General features: G+C 43.5%; 1 long non-coding RNA gene across 1 annotated transcript; it reads left to right on the forward strand.

The window, feature by feature from the left end:
• Positions 1-5,116: 5,116 nt before the first annotated feature.
• Positions 5,117-6,421, forward strand: LOC141063183 (uncharacterized). The gene is made up of 3 exons (XR_012224828.1): positions 5,117-5,846; positions 5,918-5,992; positions 6,128-6,421. It is a non-coding gene; the product is annotated as an uncharacterized lncRNA (long non-coding RNA).
• Positions 6,422-22,371: the final 15,950 nt, after the last annotated feature.

A 22,371-nucleotide genomic window follows, 5' to 3' on the forward strand; every position in this document is an offset into this window, starting at 1 on the left:
AAAAAAGAAATACAATATGACACATTTCAACAATTACAGGAGGAGTAAATCTTACAAGCTTACAATCTACAAGGAAATAGGGGGACACAATAAGTAGATCATGCTTGTTAAGTATGGTCCATCATCATTATAATAAATAAGGGTTTAATTAAGCTGGATAATCTGATTACCAGCTAGGATCTGTTTAGGTAAAGTTACCAAGTGGAATTGGGCACATGGAGGATGTAGACAGAGATGAATAGGCAGGAGCAGATTATGGTTAACATTTAGGAGGTGGGAATGGGGAGAGTTAGATTAGTGAGTTGAGGCGATAGTCATGTCTAAACAAATGTGTTTTTAAAGCACACTTGAAAACATGGGGCTAGATATTAATTGGATCGATTGGTGGTAGAGCATTCCAGTAGACTGATGCAGCATGAGTGAAGTCTTGGAGACAGAGGTGCAAGTTTTGGACCATGAAGGATATTAGACTTACATCAGTTGCAAAGCTGAGGGCACAGGAAGGGCAATAGGCAGATTTGAGGGAGGTGATATAGGGCCGTGCAGAAGTGTGGAGAGCTTTGTGGGGGAGAGATATGAGTTTATATTGGACTCTGTAGCAAAAGGGTAACCAGTGCAGTGACTAGCATAATGTGAAGCGGCTGGACATAAATATGACCCTGGCTGCTACATTCAGGATAGATTGTAAAGAGAAAGTTTGGTTAGAGAGATACAGATCAGAAGAGCTGCAGAAGTCCAGACGAGAGTGACAGTAAGGGTACTGTTACACTTAAGGATGCACCAGTAATCCCGACAACGATACGACCTTGTCAGGATCGCTGGTGCATCGCTACATGATCGCTAGTGAGCTGCCAAACAGGCAGCTTCACCAGCGATCAGCACCAGAGAGGACGCTGGTATCTAAGGTAAATATCGGGTTACTAAGCGGCACGCATCACTTAGTTACCTGATTAGTACCTTAGAAACCTGCATGCTCGCGCCAGGAGCTGCGAGCACACAGGTTTCTAAGGTACACATCGGGTAACTAAGTGATGCATGCCGCTTAGTAACCCGATATTTACCTTAGATACCAGCTCCCAGCGCCGGCTTAGAGCGCTGGGAGCCTCGCTGATCGTTGGCTCCCGCTGCCACATGCAGCGATGCGCGCTGGCCAGCGAGAGAGCAATGATCAAAAAATGGCCCAAGACGATAGTGCACGTTCAGCGATACCCGGCGGGGGGGGCGGTCGCTGATCTCCGTCACACACAGCGATCTCGCTGTGGTGTCACAAAATCAGCAATCTCGCTAGCGAGATCGCTGTGTATGATGGGGCCTTAAGAGTTTTTGCAGTTTCACTAGTGAGAAAAGGTCAGATTTTGGAGATGTTTTTAATGTGAAGGTGACAAAAGAGAGTGAGTGATTTGGAATAAAGGAAAGTTTTGTGTCAAATATGGCGCCAAGACAGTAAGCTTGATGCTTAGGAGTTATTGTTGAACCACAAAGGAAATTGAAAAGTTGGGTATTGGTCGGTTACTAGAGAGGGAGGAAATGCAAGTTCAGTTTTGGAGAGATTCAGTTTCAGATAGAGGGAGGACATGATGTTAGAGACAGCAGACAGACAATCCCTGGTATTTTGCATTAAAGTGGAGGTGATGTCAGGTTAATAAGTGTATAGTTGGGTGTCATTAGCATATAGATGATAGTGGAAACCAAATCTTTTGAAGGCTTGACCTAAAGGGGCAGTAGATAAGGAGAAGAGGAGAGGGCTTACACACCTTTTCTGAAAGGTCACAGAGGCTGCAACATCACTAAGGGCCCCATCACACATAGCGACTCACCAGCGATCCCGACAACGATATGAACTTGTCAGGATCGCTGGTGTGTTACTACATGATCGCTAGTGAGCTGCCAAACAGGCAGATCTCAGCAGCGATCAGGACAGCGACATGCGGGTAACAAGTGACGCACGTAGCTTAGTTACCCGCAGTGTACGTTAAGATACCAGCGCACTAGTGCAGGGAGCTGGTAACCAAGGTAAACATCGGGTTTTTAAGCGCCGCGCGGTGCTTAGAAACCCGATGTTTACCTTGGTTACCAGCTCCCTGCACCAGCGCGCTGGTATCTAACGTACACATCGGGTTTCTAAGCACTGCGCGGCACTTAGAAACTTGATGTTTACCTTGGTTACCAGGCTCTAGCTCGCTGATCGCTGGTCTCCCGCCTGCCACACGCAGCGACGCGTGCTGGCCAGCGGGAGACCAACGATCAAAAAAATGTCCAGGCCATTCGAGGATGATCAGCGATACCCGGCAGGGGGGGCCGGTCGCTGATAAGTGTCACACACAGTGATCTCACTGGTGAGATCACTGTTGCGTCACAAAATTTTTGACTCAGCAGCGATCTCGCTAGTGAGATCGCTGTGTGTGACGGGGGCTTAAGCGAGGCACTACTAACAAAACACTAAGAAGATCAAGGAGATCTCCAAACAAGTCAGGGACAAAGTAGTTTTTTTGTCCTATTTGTTATTTACTCCACAATAAAAAGAAAACCAAATATTCATAATTGTAGGCATGTTCTTTACATGAACTGATGCAAATGCTCAAAAAAAGCAAACTGTGAAATTTGGTAGCAAAAGGTAACAAAACACAAAAAAATGCCAAGATGAGTAAATACTTTCACAAGCCACTTTTAATGCCAGAAGTAATAAACCTTAGAAACTGGGGAGAAATGTAAGAAAACTAATGACAAATAAAGACAGTATACAGTGCAAAACACCACTCGGAAGAATACTGTGCTGTTGAAAGCACATCACAGACCAATCAAAACAGGTTACAACACTAATACAACTCTGGAAATTGTAATGTTAATATTCCAAAATTCAACTTGTGTCGCTGTATTATCTCAGATTAGTCATGTTGCTTCTCTGTTCCATGATACTTCGAACTACTTGCCAACTTTTACAAACTTTACTCAGGAGAACTGGAAGTGCATAAAATGTCTCTTTTCTCCGATCATGCCCAACGGATGAGTCTGGTGTCACAGCATCCTGGTGTTACCGTTAAGGAAACACAGGGAGTGCACTGCATAACAGAATGTGTGGCATCTGATAGGTTTACTGAGTCTTCTGAGAGCCCAGGGAGGTCTATAATTTTTCAGGGAGCTTCACAGACTTTTCAGGAGAGTAGACAATTATGGATTTCTGCAGATAGGGACTATCCTGATCACAGCACAACTTGCTTCCCATGCCTCTTTTGCACTCAGCAGGAAATCAAACTTCCTGTGAATACACTTTAATTATTCTTTTTAATCTTCTTAAATGGTTAGGCTACGTCACATGATGAGTATTTGGTCAGTATATTACATCAGTATTTTCGATGTAAGTTCTTATGTCCCAAAAAAATGAGAAAGGTATTCAAGGAGTGATACCTTTATTGGCTAACCAGAGAAATTATATTTGCAAGCTTTCAGGGCTCAGGCGGCCCCTTCATCAGGCTGAATTACAAGTGAATATTCCAGCTTGTTACCTACATTTCAGCGATCTGTTATTTGAGCACATCCAATGCAAAAAAGTTCTTTAAGGGAACCTGCCAGCAGAAAAAATGCTATTAACTATCAGATATGGGGTCAATCTGCTGGTTAACGCTATAACTACTAGAGGGGTCATTTTGACCCTTTTGCTATTTATTCTTTTTATAATTTCTAAAATTTTAACAAATGAGTTCTGAGTTTTTGTGGCTTTTATTCATTCATGGTGGTGTATATTTTAGAACACAAAAATGAATTGTAATTTTTTCAAGGGCCCAGATTTTATAATACATACCTATAAGTACCAAAGGAGTCAATTTGATCCCATACATAAAAGTTGTAGCAAGCAATACACCTAATATTATAGAGTACAGAAAATCACATTTCTTCTCCAAAGCTGTAGAGTATAGTTGTGTCATTCCATATCAGGGATGATTCAGCATTTTGTTTTGTCCAAACTTTTCTGAGCATGTTTGATCCATGTCTCCACTAGCAATTTTTGTCTGCACTTCAATAGCAAACTTTACAATTGAAGTTGCAACTCCTTATGTTTGTACAGTGCAATTGTTGCTTCTGCAATCTCACAGGTCACTTTTTGCAACGTATATTTGAAGCATGAGTCAACAAAGGGGTCAGGCAAATTACGAAATTTTGAAATATCTTCGGAATTTATCTGAAAATTAGTCAGAAGAAGAAAATCAGGAACAAATAGACTCAGAGTCTGATGAGGAATATTTTCCTCGCTACACTTCCGAAGAATCATAGTCAAACAGTAACAGTGATATAATTGATGGTACTGAAAATTATGTAGAGGATGATGGACGTCCTACTACATCAACAAGATGCACAGCAACACTACAATTACAGAGGGAGTAGAGGAAGAGGGACCCAATCACAGGATGTTTGATACGGAGGGAGAAAGAAAGGTACAGTGGACATTGCACCTGCTGTTGGTCACAAAGAGACTTGTCGAGATGGAACTGTGTGGGAAGGTGATCAGAGTGTTTCTGTTTCTGGAACCATCCCTTATGCCAAATGGGAGATCATCATTGGAAATGTATTAAGTGCGTGGAGGTGGCTAATTTATGAACCTATACTTCACCAAGAAAGTGTACAGAAACGATGGCTGGTCAGAAACTTGAAGATGATAAATTGACAGTGTGTCGAGCTTGATGCACTTATTGCAATATTATATGTGCATATAACACAAATGGTCGTTCTGTAAAAACCTTGTGGATCCTTGCTTCTTTCAGGACACTAAGTCGAGAAGTAGGTACGAAGAATTGATGCGATTTGTACGATTTCATATAAAATCCATCTGATCTCATACATTGAAGAATGACATGTTTGCTTTATTTTCTGAAGTGTGGAATCGCTTCACTGAAAATTGCATACTGTGTTACAAACCTGTGCAAAGCCTGACAGTTGATGAACAGCTTTTTCAAAAAAAATCAAGATGTGCTTTCACCCAATATATAGCCAATAAGCCGGACAAATTATGAATAAAATTCTGGCTAATAGCTGACGTAGAATCCAAATACAGTTGTGCTCAAAAGTTTACATAAGGCCTCTTTCACACATCAGGTTTTCGGCATCAGGCGCGATCCGGCGCTTTTGACTAAAACCGGATCCGGCGAAATGCAATGCCGGATCCGGTTTCCCCCCCATTGACTTGCATTAGAGCCGGATCGAGCCGGATGGCCATGCGTTTCATCCGATTTTCGCCGGATCCGGCAATGTGACGCGATCCGGCGTCTGGAAAAAAACGGCTACTGTAACGTTTTTTGTCTCCGGCGAAAAAGCCGGACACGCCGGATCCGGCGTGTCCGGCTTTTTCATACAATGAAAGCCTATGAGCACCGCAATGCGCCTGATCCGGCGACAGCCGGATCCGGCGGCCGGATCCGGTTTCTTTGGTCTGAGCATGCTCAGTAGCTCTGCCCACAGGACATATATAAAAGCAAGACAATGGGACCCTCAGCCACACCCAACATGCCACCCAAGCCAAGAACCAGGAGCAGGAGAAGGCAGCAGACATCTGCAGCAGCAGCACCATCAGCACCACCCCAAATGGAGCAGCATGCTGAACAACGGGAGGGGAGTCCAGCAGCAGATGAGAGACGGTAATTATCAAATCCCCCATTCCTCCAAACTAGGGCTATGGAATATCAAGATATTCATTGGCCCTTTGTTTCTCTTTATTCAACAGCCGCCCAATAGATGCAGCAGCAGCAGCAGCAGCAATGGCAGCAGCAGAAACACCACCCACAGCCATGGAGTCTGGCCATGAGGAAGACAGCACATCTTCTGGGAGCCCTCCCTCGCATCGTCAGCGTTTGACGGTAAGTTTTTATTTCCAAAATCCATCATCTCTGTAATATATGTGTATTCATTGCCTTTTATTTCAAAACAGGAATCACAAGATGAAGAGGAGCTCCCTGAAGAAGAAGGAAGGGGTGGACAGACACTTGGAGTGGGCTCACAATTGGTAAGTTTTTTGCATCAAACGCAGAAACACAACATCACACTACACACAACACATAGAAAACAATGTTCTGCAGACCACACACAGCAAACAAATGCCTACATCCAAAGACATAACATTTTTTGTTTTCTTCTCTAGTCTTCCCAATCTGGTGCTCGGCCAAGAGGTCCTCGCAGTGCCTCCCAGGGTCGTCGGCGACAGCAACACGGCGGTCACCAGCGTGTAAGTATAAATATTTTTGCTTTGTTTTTTTTGCACTTTTTATTTCATTTCTTTTGTGGAGGCTAATTATGTTATTTTTGTCTTTTTCTTTAACAGCCTTCACAGCGTGCTCCCGACTCTGACGGTGAGGATGGAGGGATTGATGTGGACCGCCTCATCGATCTCGTCAGAGAAAGGGAGCCGCTCTGGAATATGGCTGACCACCGCCACGCTGACCTGATCGTTACCCGACGACTCTGGGAGGAAATCTGTTCGCTCCTTGTGGACCGCTGGGAGGACCTCGAAGCTCGGGCCCAGATTAAAGAGCGTAAGTATATACAGTACCGGTTGCTTGATTTAAACCAGTGTTTCCCGAACTCCAGTCCTCGTGGTCCCCACGGATCATGTGTTCAGGATTTCTATTTACTTTGGAAATCCTGAAAACATGACCCCTGGGGACCATGAGGACTGGAGTTTGGGAAACACTGATGTTGTATACTAACCACTTTGTCCTTTCTCGTTTCAGGGGAGAGAATTGTGAAGCGGTGGCGGTCTGTGAGGGATCGTTTCAAGAAGGAGTTCAATAAAGAGATGCGGGCCCCGAGTGGATCTGGAGGACGCAGGAGCAAGTACAAGTACGCACGAGCCCTGTCGTTCCTCCGGAAGACAATGCTCACCAGAAGGTAAATATTACACACCACATGTGACAAAAAAATGTTTACATGTAACCTTTTTTTTACAGCCAGGGCCATACCATGTCACTATTTTAATTGTTTTTTTTTCTCTTTATTCCACAGCACATTGAGCAGCACTCGGGAGTCTGCACGATTGGACCCTTCTGAGGCGATCCCTGAGGAGACCGGCACCGAGGGACACTTCGACCGCCCTGGTACATCTGCACCTTCCCAGCCTTCCCACACATTCGACCCATCTGTCCCATCCACCAGCACCAGCACAGGAGCATCGTGGCCGCCTACATTACATGAAGCTGCTGGTGAGATCGCTTTCCCTTTACCCCACCCTTCTGCCCCTGCCACCTCTAGTACACCTGCGGGTACTGGGCGGCAGCGGCAGAGGGGTCAGGAAAAGAGTTATGCGCCAGAGTTCTTGCATCTGAATGCATCTTTCCAGAACTGTCTAAAAGTCTTGTCAGAGCAAATCTCCGCAGGCTTTCAGCAGATCAACTCCAGCATTCTGGAGGTGAAGACACTTCTGCAAACCATGCATTCAGAAGCAAGATCTTCGCCAAACCACACCTTTTTCAGGTCTGTTGTGGAGCACATGGCAACACTATCTCCTACCCAGCAGATGCATGTAATGCATTCATGCCACGGTGCTCTACAGCAGGTTACCTCCCAACCTCCACCTCCCACCACTGTAGTTCCTCCACCTGCACCCCCTCCAGCCACTTTCCATCCTCCCCCTCCTATTACATCTGCACCCCCTCCAGCCACTTTCCATCCTCCCCCTCCTATTACATCTGCACCCCCTCCAGCCACTTTCCATCCTCCCCCTCCTATTACATCTGCACCCCCTCCAGCCACTTTCCATCCTCCCCCTCCTATTACATCTGCACCCCCTCCAGCCACTTTCCATCCTCCCCCTCCTATTACATACCAGCAACCTCCCCAGTACCAGCAACCTCCCCAGTACCAGACATCTCCCCACTTCCAGCAACCTGCCCCGTACCAAACTCCTTCCCCGTACCAAACTCCTTCCCTGTAACAAACTCCTTCCCCATACAACTTTCCATCAACATCATCTGCTCCTACAGTCCCTGCCCAACCCTCCACTCCACCGCCCACCACCTCTTCTGCCTCCCACATGTCCACCCATTCTGTAGCTTTTTCCACACCATCACCTCTAACTGTTCCTTCCCCACCACGATCCCAGTCCTCTCTCCACACTCCCAGTGTCGAAGTGTCCCGCAGCCCCTCCAGCAGTATTTCCACCCCACACTACACAGATTTATAATGTGTGTTTTTTTAATAAAAATGGTCATTTGGTTTAAAACATTTATTAAAAAAGTTTTTTTCACTTTAAAAACATTTTACAAAAAAAAAAATATTTTAAATAAAAGTTAAATTATCGTTTTACAATGGTTGTCTGTCATTTCTTTCTGCGGCGAACTATGTTTTAAAAAAAGGTTAAATACAGGGTATTTCAAAGGTAAAAAGGTATTCAAAACCAGGTATATAACTGTGGGTAAATTTTAGCTTTTTGCCACAGTTGTGTTCCTGGTTGTGTTTGAAGCAAAGTATTTCACCTAAAAAGTTGTGTTTATTGTTGGTGATTTCCTAACAATGTACACAACTTTTGTTAAAAGGTGAAATACTTTGCATAAAACACAACCAGGTACACACCTGTGGCCTAAAGCTAAAAATAGAGACCATGACAAGATAGCCAACTTTGGTTGGCAAAGGTATATACTGTTGGTACAGAAGGTACACAAGTTTGGTTAGGGCACAAATCTTTCACACTCTCATCCTGCCAGTGTACTCTGCCTTGAGGTGACATAAAGTATAGTGCAAAATTGTCCCTCATTACTGAAACCGTCGCAGAACTTCTAGTGGTAATGTCATGGTAATCTTGCAAGGTGGTTTCTTCAGAGGTGTCCTCAATGGAAATGGGTTCCTTGCAGATAACAAAATTGTGGAGTACCACGCATGCTTTGATCACCTCGTCCACAGTTTCTGCCTTGAGGTTGATCGCAGTCAATAGGACCCGCCATTTGGCTGTCAGAATACCAAAGGTACATTCAACCATTCTTCTTGCTCTTGTGAGGCGGTAATTAAAAATGCGTTTTGGTCTTGTCAATCCTCTGCTAGAGTACGGTTTCAAAAGGTGTTCTGACAGCTGGAAGGCTTCATCCCCTACACAGACAAATGGCATAGGTGGACCAGATGTTTGCGGCAGCGGTCTAGGTGGTGGGAACTGGAAGGTGTTTCCATACAGTTTACGCCCCATGGCAGACAGTTTGAAAACTTGAGAGTCATTGGAGCGGCCATAGGCCCCAATATCAACCGCAATAAATTTGTATTCCGCGTCAGCGATGGCCATGAGGACAATTGAAAAATATTTCTTGTAATTGAAATATTCCGATCCCGATCCAGCTGGCTTTACAATGAGGATATGTTTCCCGTCCACAGCGCCCAAGCAGTTGGGAAACTGACATATCTGTTGAAACTTGTCAGCAATTTCAATCCACCTCTCTGTTGTGGGCTCTGGTAAAAACTCTTCAGCTAAGGAGTCCCACAGTGCACGGCATGTGTACTTCACAATTCCAGATATGGTGGAAATCCCGAGTCTGTACTGGAAATGCAGTGACGAAAGGGATTCTCCAGTTGCAAGAAATCTGTGGGGAATTAAAAAACAATAAATTAGTTTTAAATCACAGCATTACATACCAAAACTGAGCTATAACACTTGGCGATACAAACTACCACCAACAAGATTGCAGTGAAAGTGTGCTCTGATGCGATCACATCCAATAAATGTGGCTTACCTTAAAGTCACCATCAGACGCTCTGCGGGTGAAACAGAGAAGCGGCAATAGGTGTCCGCTTTTCTTATGAGGTGTGCAATGCGCTCCACCAAGTAATCAAAATTCTCCATTTTCATCCTAACATATCCAAAAAATTTATCCGGGTTTCATCGAAGGTCCATGCAGAGTGTAGAATAGACCCCACGCGTCATTCTCTTGGCTGTGATGGGGTGGATCCACAAACGTCGTCTACGATGCCTGATGCGCTGCTGTCTCGCTCTCTCCTTCTCCAGAACAATCACCCTCAAACGATTCGCCTCCGCTATAAAATCCACCAAATTCTTCAAAATATTTCCAATGACAACATCCATCTTCGCCAGTAACTTGCTCTTCTCTCCAACCTGCACTTTCTCCTCGACAACCTGTCAAAGAAGGGCTGTAGGAACACTCTATATATAGTTTTCCAGTAGCCAACCCCGTTCGGAAGGCCACAAGGGTCAATTTTAAAAACCGGATCCGGCGTAATCCGTCGAAAAACGGATAGAAAAACGGATGAACCGGATGAGACGGATCCGGTTTTGTCTGTCAAGAAAAAGACGGATCCGGCAGAAAACCGGATCCGTCACATCCGGTTTTACTAAACATTTGCCGGATCCGGCGTTCCGGCACGACGCCGGATCGCGCATGACGCCGAAAACCTGATATGTGAAAGTAGCCTAACCCGGCAGAATTTTTTCTTTCATGGCAAAATCAAAAATATCACTGAGCCAATCTCGGGAAATTGTTCTCAAGAGCGCAGTTCATGCTAGACAGCACAGGAAATTACAGGACCTGGAGGCTTTCCTGTACTTCTTAGCCTAAAGAAAGTAGAAGCGTCACATATAAAAAAACAATAGCTGCATTTTTTTTCATCATTTCACTCCAATAGGAATTTTTTTCCATTATTCAGCACATTAATATTGAACTTAATGTTGTCTTTCAAAACTACAACTTCTCCCACAAAAAAGAAAAACACTCATATGGCTATGCCAAAAGACAAATAAAAAAAATATAGCCCTTGGAAGAAGAAGAGGAAAACACAAAATCTCAGTAAAAGAAAAATTCTTATAAGGGTGCTTTCACACTGCGCTTTGTTCCACGTTCATTGGTCCCATCTGGGCTTACAGTACATCCAGAACTGTAAAACAGGATTCGTGCGTATGCGCCGAAGGCGCCATTGACTATAATGGTGCCGACAGAGTCAAGGTGTGCTCTGTCTTGCATCATTTTTGGGCATATACTCCTAATGGAGGTGGAGACTCAAATGTAGTCTAAAAAGTCTGGGTTTCCACCTCCAGTAGACGTTTATGCCCGAAAATTGTGCTTGGCAGAGCACACGTTGACTTTGCCGTTAGCATTATATTGAATTGCCCTGTCGGCGCATAAGTCTGAATTCCATTTTTCAAAAGGGTTTGGACGTACGCCCCCACCAGACAAACAAACGTGGGACACAGCATAGTGTTAAAGGGCCCTAACAGTTGTCTTTGAAAGCTTGAAGCTGTTATAAGAAGCTCAAAAAGACTGAACGTGTACAATGCAAGTGGTTTTTACATTGCAATGCATTTGCTTGTAAACGCTTTTTCAGGTGGGTTACAGGCGGAATATGCCTAAATTGGCATCATGTGCACATACACCAAAATGTTCATATCAGTTCTTGAACTAAACACATTTTTTTAAAACAAATGTTTTTTTTTAAACCCTGAAATATTTTTCATTATTTGATTTTTAGGCCCAAAAAAATATGACCCTGCAAAACGTTTCCTACAAGCGAAATAAATGTTTAATTAAGACTTACAGAGGCAGCTGGTACAGTAAATTATGTAGCGGAAAAACTGATTTAATTAGGGCCATTCACTGAAAATTGTGACTTGCAGACTCATGTATACAGCACAGATGAGAAACAGGGGTCTCTATTTATTATATACGACATGACTTCTCTCATTACAAGGTGTAATTAAGGAGGCAATTTTATGTATCACTGTTAAAATGTTCTACAATTTTAATTTCAGACATGAAAGTTTAATTTATGACTTCTATGGAAAGCTTCGTGCATGTAGTGCATTTAATGTGGTAGTTTAAATGGTAATACATTTATTTTTTTGAATTGCAGATACAAAATTCATGTGCATGTTTATGTCATGGATTGAATGTCATAATTTGTAATTTTTTTTAGTAAGCAGTGGTGTGCATACAACATGGCAAACATATAAAATAACTCTATTTTTCAGGAGTTGCCTGACTGTTCATCTGGCAAGTCTTGAATTGATGTATCCATAACAGAAAATTATACTTGCTTGTACTTCAGATCAGGGTTATTGGCAGAACATTGAAATTATGAATTGGTGCTGGTAGCTGATTCTACGTGGAACTGGTTATATATGCTTTTTACACTGCTCCTATAGAATAATGGAAACTATAAATACCTGCTGTGGGAGCTCCCCCTAGTGGCAGCTTTAGGAAACCATACATTTATTGTTGAATTCTGTATTTATATGCTGAGTTAAAATTTCAGATATGAGTTGCATAGCTACTTAAAGGTGCTGTCCCTCAAACAAAGTACATTTTAATAAATAGATCTTAAAGTTAAGTTCCACAGTTGGATGTGTGGAAAAATTGTTCCTGTCCCAAGATAATCTTATAAAAGTGCCCCTGTGTACTGAATGTGTCTGTCAATGCTAGATAATGATCAGATACACCACAGCTCCTGGGCAGGGGAGGAAGCAGAAGAAAGTATAAAGACAGGCTAGGGTGTGCATAGAAATCATGGGGTCCCATAGCAGAAGTTCTTATATGCGCCCCCCCAACTAAAATAAAACCTTAATATACAGCTGGGTCATAGAAGAGCATATCTCACAACTTTGCAGAGTTATAGGTTCTTAACATAAATTTGAAGTGGTGAAGTCTTCTGGTGTGCGAGTTTACCTCCATAAGTGTTCACATAGTCTTCCATACAGTATTATGGGCACCACATAGTCCTGCATTCAGTATTATGGGCTCCACATAGCCCTAGGGGGACTGGTGGAAGAGGGAACTTCAGTTGACGGCTCCCCCTCCCATCATTATTTTCAACAGTATCAGCATCCAGAAGCCAAAACAAGTGAAAGTATGATGCCGGGTTCTTTTTGTGAGGTAAAAAAGTTTTTTAACAGGCAGGGAAATGTTTTACCTCACAGAAACTGGCAGTATATCTGTATACTCTTTTCTTTCCTCCCCTGCCCAGGAGCTGTGGTATGATCAGACCATGCTGCATAGGCAGCCTCAATAGTAAAAAGTTGGTCACACTTGTCAAACACTATGTTTGATAAGTGTGACCAACCTGTCAATCAATTTTCCAAGCGATGCTACACATTGCTTGGAAAACGCTAGTATTCTGCAAGGTGATTACGCTTGCAAAACGCTAGTTTTTCGCGGGAATTACGCATGCATAATTCCCACGGATTTCCCGCGGCAGGGAGTTGCGGAATTGCTGCGGAAACTTTCGCGGCAATTCCGCACGTGTGCACATAGCCTTAAAGGGAACCTGTCAGCAGTGTGTGATCGACGCCATTATACTGATTAGGCCGTGATCACACATGCGAGAAACTCGGACAAGTCTCGCACCTTAATACCCGTCAATGCTGCCGGCACTCGGATCCGAGCGTACGGCTGCATAGAAATACATGCAGCCGCACGCTCCGCTCCCGAGTGCCAGCAGTAGTGCTGGGTATTAAGATGCTAGACTCATCCGAGTTTCTCACATGTGTTATCCCGGCCTTAAAATTATACCTTGGTTAATGAAATCAGTCTTGTGGTTGTTGTTTAATCTTTATTTTCAGTTTTGTGTTAATGATATGCTCGTGCTACGGGGTGGCCTGTGGGGGGTCTTCATGTGGTGCTCTGTTTAGGTATTCATAATGAAGACTGCTGATAGTCTGTGCACAATCCTGGTGACAGTTTCCCTTTAACCCCTTCATAACCGGAGCTTTTTTCATTTTTGCGTTTTCGGTTTTTGCTCCCCTTTTTCCCAGAGCCATAACTTTTTTATTTGTTGGTCAATATGGCCATGTGAGGGCTTGTTTCTTGTGGGACAAGTTGTACTTTTTGGTTTTAACATATCATGTACTGGAAAATGGGAAAAACATTCAAAGTGTGGTGAAATTGCAAAAAAAATGCAATCCCACACTTGTTGTTTTTCAACATGTTCACTAAATTCTAAAACTGACCTGCCATTATGATTCTCCAGGTCATTACAAGGTCATAAACACCAAACAAGCCTAGGTTCTTTTTTATCGACGTGGTGAAAAAAATTCCAAACTTTGTTAGCAAAGAAAAAAATTGCGCCATTTTTCGATACCCGTAGCATCTCCATTTTTTGTGATCTCGGGTCAGGTGAGGGTTTGTTTTTTGCATGCCGAGCTGACGTTTTTAATGATACCATTTTGGTGCAGATATGATCTTTTGATCACATGTTATTGTATTTTAATGCAATGTTGCGGCAACCAAAAAGACATAATTCTGGTCTTTTTACTTTTTTTCCGTTTAGAGATCAGGTTAGTCCTATTTTTGTTGATAGATCGGGTGATTCTGAATGCAGCAATACCAAATCTGTATTTTTTTTTATTGTTTTATTTTTTTACATTTTTAAAAAACTTTTTTTTTTTACTTTTGTCATGCTTCAAAAGTCTTCATGGGAGACTAAAAGTTGCCATAACCCAATCAGCTCAGCTACATACAGGTGATGATCAGATCGTCTATATGTAGCAGATTGCTGACTTGCTATGAGCGCTGACCACCGGGTGGCTCTCATTGCAATCCTGCAGTGACAACCATAGAGGTCTCCAGGAAACCTCTGTTTGTCATGCCAACCCACCGGTGACCCACATTCATGAGACGGGGGTCACCGATGGTCGGATTCCACGCTGATGGACGGAAGCACGAGTTAAATGCCACTGTAGGAGTTTGACAGCGGCATTTAACGGGTTAATACCCACGGGTGGATTTTCAATTCCACCTGCAGCTATTCCAGGCACCTGTCAGCTGTTCAAAACAGCTGACATGTCCCGGGAAAGATGTGGGCTGACATCAAAGGGAGGGAATCCGACATTGGCGTAAATTTATGCCCAACGTCGGAAAGGGGTTAACGTAGGACATACTGGGAGTTGTAGGTTCATGCAATACAAGTGTATATGGCAAGAGCTGACCTGACATGGCAAGTATGGATTATGGTTCTGGTGTTGTATTCATGTAGTGATGATTTTGCTTCAGTAGTCATGTACTGATGATATTTCCCATGCTGTATTCCTGTGCTAATGATTTTTCTGGTGATGCATCCATGTACTAATGATAATTCTTGTGATGTATTCATGTACTGATGGTGGTCAGGGTTGCCAGCCATCCAGAAAATCCTGAACAGTCTTTAAAAATAAGGCACTTTTTTCCCATCTGTAAAAAAAAATTTGTTGCATCGCTGATTTTTTTGAAGCTGGAGAAACTCATACAGATTATTATTGTAATTGTATTATTGTCATTGTAATTATCATCCTTTTATAGATCACAAAGAATGCACCTAATGTCTTCATATCAGGATTATGGGCTATAAACAAAAATAACTTAAAACCTTAATGGTTTATTACAGTTCTCTAATGTGTCCATAAAAACAAAGTCTGCCTGTGATTTTTTGAAAAGCTCTCCAGAAAAACATAAAAATAAAGTTGGCAACGCTGATGGTGGTTCTGGTGCTTTATTCATGTACATCTGTCCTAATAAGTGGTTCTGGTGGTGTATCCATATACTGATAATTATTGAGGTGCTGTATTCATGAATTGATGATAGTTTGTTTTGGTGTCGCATTTCTGTAGTAATGGTGATTCTGGTACTATATTTATGCACTGATAATGATTCTGGTGCTGCATTCACGTACAGTTTATGGTTCTGGTTCTGTTATAATGTTTTGGTGGTGATTATAATTTGTGAGCCCCAATGGGGACAGTGCTGATAATGTTTGTAAAGAGCTATGGAAGTAATGGCACTATTTATATGAGTAAATATAAATAAATTATGATGCTGGATTCATGTACTAATGATCATTCTTATTTTGTATTTCTGTACTGATGATGGTTCTGGTGGTTTGTTCATGTACTTATGATGATTTGGGTTTTATATTCATGTACTGATTGTAGTTTTTGTGCTGCATTCATGTACTGATGATGATTGTCATTCACTGACATTGATTATGTGATAATTCATGTATTGATGGTGTTTGAAATGCTGTATTCATATACTAATGGTGGTTCTGGTGTTGTATTCATGTACTAATGTTCTAATTGTATTTACTAATTATTGTTCTGGTGTTGTATTCATGTACTGATGGTGGTTCTGGTGAAGTATTCATGTACTTTTGATGGTTCTGGAGATGTATTTGTAATGCGGTGTGTTTGTACATTGTTTCCCTGGCGTTACTCTGCATGTCTCTGCTTTAACCCTTTGCTCCTTTCCCCCTTATCAGCTTGGATACTGTTGCTGTTGTCTGTTACCTGCATGGATGCTGCTCGGTTCCCTGCTCTGCGGCGTAGCCGTACATGTGTTGTAGAGTCTTTGCTCCGCTGCACGACGCTCTGCGTGTGCGGTCCCTGGCTGTCATTGTGGAAGCTGTCCGCGGGTTGCGAGGTCCTCTGTAGCTGGTGCATGACTTTCCACGTGTGTCCATGCTTGCAGCCGCTGCCAGGTGCCCTAGGCCTCAGCTCCTGTGCTGGCCATGCTGTACTGTTTCTGTCTGTGCTTAGTGTGCGTGCAGCCACACCTTCCCTGCTTTTGTTAGGGGCAGTGTCTGCACTTAAAGTGCTGTCCCCAGCCTTTTGCTGAGGGGCAGCTCCTTTGTAAAGTTCCTCTTCCCTGTTGGGGATGGCCAGTTTTATGAATGAGTCACCGAGGAGGAAAAAACAAAAAGCAAGCTCAGCCCAGAAAACCGGAGAGGTTGGTAACTAGCGGATTGCAGACCCCTGATCCTATCCACAACAACTAGCAGTAGCCATGGAGCGTGCCTACGGTGGTCCTAGATGCCTCGTCACGGCCGGAGAACTAAATAAGCCTAAAGAAAGAAAGGGAAAAACTAAACTGCCCCAGAGCAGACCCCAAAGCAATAGACAGCCCCCAACATGTATTGTCAGTGAAAAAAGATGAAAACACAGACAAAGATAGAAAGATAGGCTGAGCAAACGATGGGGCCCTCACTAACTAGAAAGGACAGGAAAGAAAAGCCGCTGTCTGCAATCACGCAAAAAACCCTGCCAAAAATAAAGTCCAACACGTCTGATAGAAAAAGGCCCTGAAGTCGCTAGACTTCAAAACACTATATCAGCACTCAGGTATATTCTGAAGACAGAGCAAAAGAGATCAACTGATCAGAGACAAAATGGGGATTCAGCCCAGTCCCAGCCAGGGCTGGCTGAACACAAAAACTAAGTAAACCAGACAAAAACTCATATGAACAATAGCAGAGAAAACTTAGCTTTAGGAAGGCAGGAACCAAACTGGAAACCAGAAGCCACAGTCAGGAAAAATCACCAGCAAGAAACTAGGGAGTCGGCTGCCTTAAATCCAATCAGAAACTCCTGATGTCCAATCGCAGTCCTCTTCCTCAGGTGGCCGGTCTCTGCCATTTAGATCAGCTTCATTACCTCCCTTCACCAACAGAGGGAGTCCAGATAGAGAAGTCACTGCTCCTCTGTCAGCACAGCCAGCTCCATAACCCTCACCAGAAGCCAGAGGCAAACCCGAAAATGAGCTCACAACAGTACCCCCTCTTGAGGAGGGGTCACCGAACCCTCACCCACGCCACCGGGCCGATCAGGATGGGCCCGATGAAAAGCACGAACCAATCTATCGGCATGAATATCAGAGGCAGAGACCCAAGAATTGTCCTCCTGGCCATAACCCTTCCACTTGACCAAATACTGGAGTCTCTGCCTAGCCAGACGAGAATCCAGTATTTTCTCTACATCATATTCCACATTACCTTCAACCAATACATGGTCAGGAGGTGCAGCCATAGGAACTATTGGCTCAACATATCTCTTCAACAGCGACTTATGAAACACGTTATGGATCTTAAACGTAGCAGGAAGAGCCAATCGAAAAGAAACCGGATTAAGAATCTCCAAAATCTTGTAAGGTCCAATAAATCTTGGCTTGAACTTTGAAGAAGCCACCTTCATAGAGATATTCTTTGATGACAACCAAACCATATCACCCACTTTAAACCGGGGACCAATGGTCCTATGCCGGTTAGAAAACTGCTGGGCCTTTTCCTGGGAGAGAGACAACTTATCCACTACTTGGTGCCAAATCTGCTGCATTCTCTCTACTACAGTGTCAACACCTGGGCAGGCTGAAGATTCCACTTGTCCTGAAGAAAATCAAGGATGAAACCCAAAGTTACAGAAAAAGGGCGACATCAAGGTGGCAGAACTAGCTCTATTATTTAAAGCGAATTCGGCCAAGGGCAAAAATGAAACCCAATCATCCTGATCAGCAGATATAAAACATCTCAAATAGGACTCCAAAGTCTGGTTTGCTCTCTCCTTCTGCCCATTGGTCTGAGGGTGAAATGCAGAGGAGAAGGACAACTGAATTCCCAGCTTGGAACAAAAGGCTTTCCAGTCTCTGGAAACAAACTGAACTCCTCTGTCTGATACAATGTTCTCAGGAATCCCATACAACCGAACCACCTGTTGTAAAAACAAGGGTACCAACTCTGAGGAAGATGGCAACTTTGGGAGTGGTACAAGATGGACCATCTTAGAGAATCTATCACAAATCACCCAGATAACAGTCATTCTCTGAGAGACAGGAAGATCAGAAATAAAATCCATTGAAATATGGGTCCATGGCCTCTTAGGCACCGGCAAGGGCATCAACAACCCACTAGAGCGAGAACACGATTTAGACCGGGAACAAGTCCCACAGGACTGCACAAAATTCCTGACATCACGAGATAAGGCGGGCCACCAAAAAGACCGACTCACCAAATCTCTAGTACCAAAAATACCTGGATGACCAGCCAATGCGGAGCAATGAACTTCAGACATCACTCTCTTTCTCAACTGGTCAGGAACATACAATTTTCCCATAGGACAACGCTCAGGTTTGTCCTCCTGGAATTCTTCCAGAGCATGTCTCAAATCGGGCGAGATGGCAGAAAGAACTACCCCCTCACCTAGGATGGTAGTAGGCTTGGTCACAATAGGAGAATCAGCAAAGAAACTCCTAGAAAGGGCATCTGCCTTAACATTCTTAGTGCCTGGAAGAAAGGAGACCACAAAATCAAAACGCGTAAAAAACAAGGCCCACCTAGCCTGTCTAGGATTCAAGCATTTGGCCGACTCAAGGTAAATCAAATTATTGTGGTCAGTGAGGACCACAACTTGATGTCTAGTTCCCTCCAATCAATGTCTCCACTCCTCAAATGCCCATTTCATGGCTTACAATTCCCGATTCCTCACATCATAGTTGCGTTCAGATGGGGAGAACTTTCGGGAAAAGAAGGCACAGGGATTCATTTTAGACATCACCGGATCTTTTTGGGAGAAAACAGCTCCTGCACCAATTTCTGAAGCGTCTACCTCCACCTGAAAAGGAAGTGAGACATCAGGTTGCCGCAAAACCGGAGCAGAAGTGAACCTCCGCTTCAGCTCCTGAAAGGCTGAAACAGCCTCTGAAGACCAATTCAGCACATCAGCACGCTTCTTAGTTAAATCAGTCAGTGGTTTAGCAATACCAGAAAAATTATCTATAAATTTACGATAAAAATTAGCAAAACCCAAAAACTTCTGGAGAGCCTTCAAAGAAGTGGATTGAACCCAATCATAAATGGCCTGTACCTTGGCCGGGTCCATTTCAATAGTTGACAGAGACAAAATTAATCCCAAAAATGAAATCCTCTGTACACCAAAAAGGCACTTCGATCCCTTAACATACAAGGAATTCTCCCTCAAAATCCGGAACACAGTCAAAATGTCCCTCCGGAGTATTAAACGCCGTCTTCCATTCATCCCCATGTTTGATGCGAATAAGATTATACGCCCCCTTGAGGTCAAGCTTAGTAAACCAGCAAGCACCTTTAACTCTGGAGAATAAATCAGAAATCAGGGGTAACGGATACTGAAATTTAACCGTAATTTTGTTGAGGGAACGATAGTCAATACAAGGCCTTAATGAACCATCTTTCTTGGCCATGAAAAAAAACCCAGCACCTAAGGGCAAAGAGGATGGTCTAATATGACCCTTCTCCAATGACTCCTTAATATAAGATCGCATAGCCTCGTGTTCGGGTACAGATAAATTGAAAAGTCGACCCTTGGGAAATTTACACCCAGGTCTCAACTCAATTGCACAGTCATAACTCCTATGAGGAGGCAAAGACGCAGACTTGCTCTCACTAAATACATCATAAAAATCAGCCAAATAGTCAGGAACACATGCGACTGGAGAGAGGTGGAGAAAACAGGAGTGTCGCCAAGAGCACACCAACAACCCCAACTCACCACAGATACAGATTTCCAATCCAAAACTGGATTATGGATTTGCAACCAGGGAAAACAAAGAACAATGGTATCATGTAAATAATGCAACACCAAAAAAACTGCAATTTTCTTGGTGGTCTGGGCGACCCGCATTATCACCTGGGTCCAAAACTGAGGGTTATTCTTTGCCAAAGGAGTAGCATCAATACCCCTCAAAGGAATAGGCGTCCGCAGAGGTGTCATAGGAAAACCACAACGTTTAGCAAAATCCAAGTCCATTAGATTCAAGGCCGCTCCTGAATCCACAAAAGCCTTCGCGGAAAATGTGGATAAGGAGCAGATCAGATTAATTGCCAAAAGAAACTTAGGTTGTACACCACCCACCGCAAATGTGTGTGCAAAACATTTCTCTCATTTAGGGCAGACAGAAATAACATGAGAGGCATCCCCACAGAAAAAACACAGCTTATTACGCCTTCTAAACTCCTGATGTTGCTCCCTAGACAAAACTCCATCACATTGCATAGGTTCAGACATTTGTTCAAAATGTGGCAGCACCTCCTGTGTAGTCTTGCGTTCATGTAAACGCCGATCAACTTGAATGGTTAATGATATAGAATCGTCAAGACCAGAGGGAACAGGAAATCCGACCATTGTATCTTTTAAAGTCTCAGACAAACCCTCCCGAAAGAGAGCTGCCAATGCACTATCATTCCATGTAGTAAGGACCGCCCACTTTCGGAATTTCTGACAGTATAACTCTGCAGGATCCTGACCCTGGTTCAATGCCAATAGGGCTCTCTCAGCTTGATCAATAGCATTAGGTTCATCATATAACAACCCCAAGGCTTGAAAAAATGCATTCACATTAGTCAAAACAGGATCTTCAGGTGTCAAAGAAAATGCCCAATCCTGCGGACCACCGCGCAGCAAGGAGATGACAATTTTAACCTGATGCGCAGAGCTCCCCGATGAGTTAGGCTTCAAGGCAAGAAATAATTTACAATTATTCGTAAAATTCAAAAATTTAGACCGATCCCCAGAAAACACATCAGGAGCAGGGATCCTTGGTTCAACAGCATGTGAATGAGTGAGATAGGCGGAAATTCCCCGCACTTCAGCAGCGAGCTGCTCCACACGATCAGACAATTGCTTAATCTCCATCAAGGAGAAAAAGAAAAAAAAAAAAAAGAATCCTTCTATGGCCCCAGAAAAAAAAAAAGAGGAGAAAATGTACATCCAAAAAAAAAAAAAAATTCTGACAGTTTTTTTTTTTTGACACTTCTCTCCTGCTTTTGAGTACCCTAGACTCTGCGGTATGGCTGGTGATTCTGTTATGAATGAGTCACCGAGGAGGAAAAAACAAAAAGCAAGCTAAGCCCAGAAACCGGAGAGGTTGGTAACTAGCGGATTGCAGACCCCTGATCCTATCCACAACAACTAGCAGTAGCCGTGGAGCGTGCCTACGGTGGTCCTAGACGCCTCGTCACGGCCGGAGAACTAAATAAGCCTAAAGAAAGAAAGGGAAATGCTAAACTGCCCCAGAGCAGACCCCAAAGCAATAGACAGCCCCCAACATGTATTGTCGGTGAGAAAAGATGAAAACACAGACACAGATAGAAAGATAGGCTGAGCAAACGATGGGGCCCTCACTAACTAGAAAGGACAGGAAAGAAAAGCCGCTGTCTGCAATCATGCAAAAACCCTGCCAAAAATAATGTCCAACACGTCTGATAGAAAAAGGCCCTGAAGTCGCTAGACTTCAAAACACTATATCAGCACTCAGGTATATTCTGAAGACAGAGCAAAAGAGATCATCTGATCAGAGACAAAATGGGGATTCAGCCCAGTCCCAGCCAGGGCTGGCTGAACACAAAAACTAAGTAAATCAGACAAAAACTCATATGAACAATAGCAGAGAAAACTTAGCTTTAGGAAGGCAGGAAGGCAGGAACCAAACTGGAAACCAGAAGCCACAATCAGGAAAAATCACCAGCAAGAAACTAGGGAGTCGGCTGCCTTAAATCCAATCAGAAACTCCTGATGTCCAATCGCAGTCATCTTCCTCAGGTGGCCGGTCTCTGCCATTTAGATCAGCTTCATTACCTCCCTTGACCAACAGAGGGAGTCCAGATAGAGAACTCACTACTCCTCTGTCA

This window comes from Dendrobates tinctorius, unplaced genomic scaffold (genome assembly GCF_039654945.1).
Source record: "Dendrobates tinctorius isolate UK_male_01 unplaced genomic scaffold, ASM3965494v1 ptg000246l, whole genome shotgun sequence".
In the NCBI taxonomy this organism is placed as follows: Eukaryota; Metazoa; Chordata; class Amphibia; order Anura; family Dendrobatidae; genus Dendrobates; species Dendrobates tinctorius.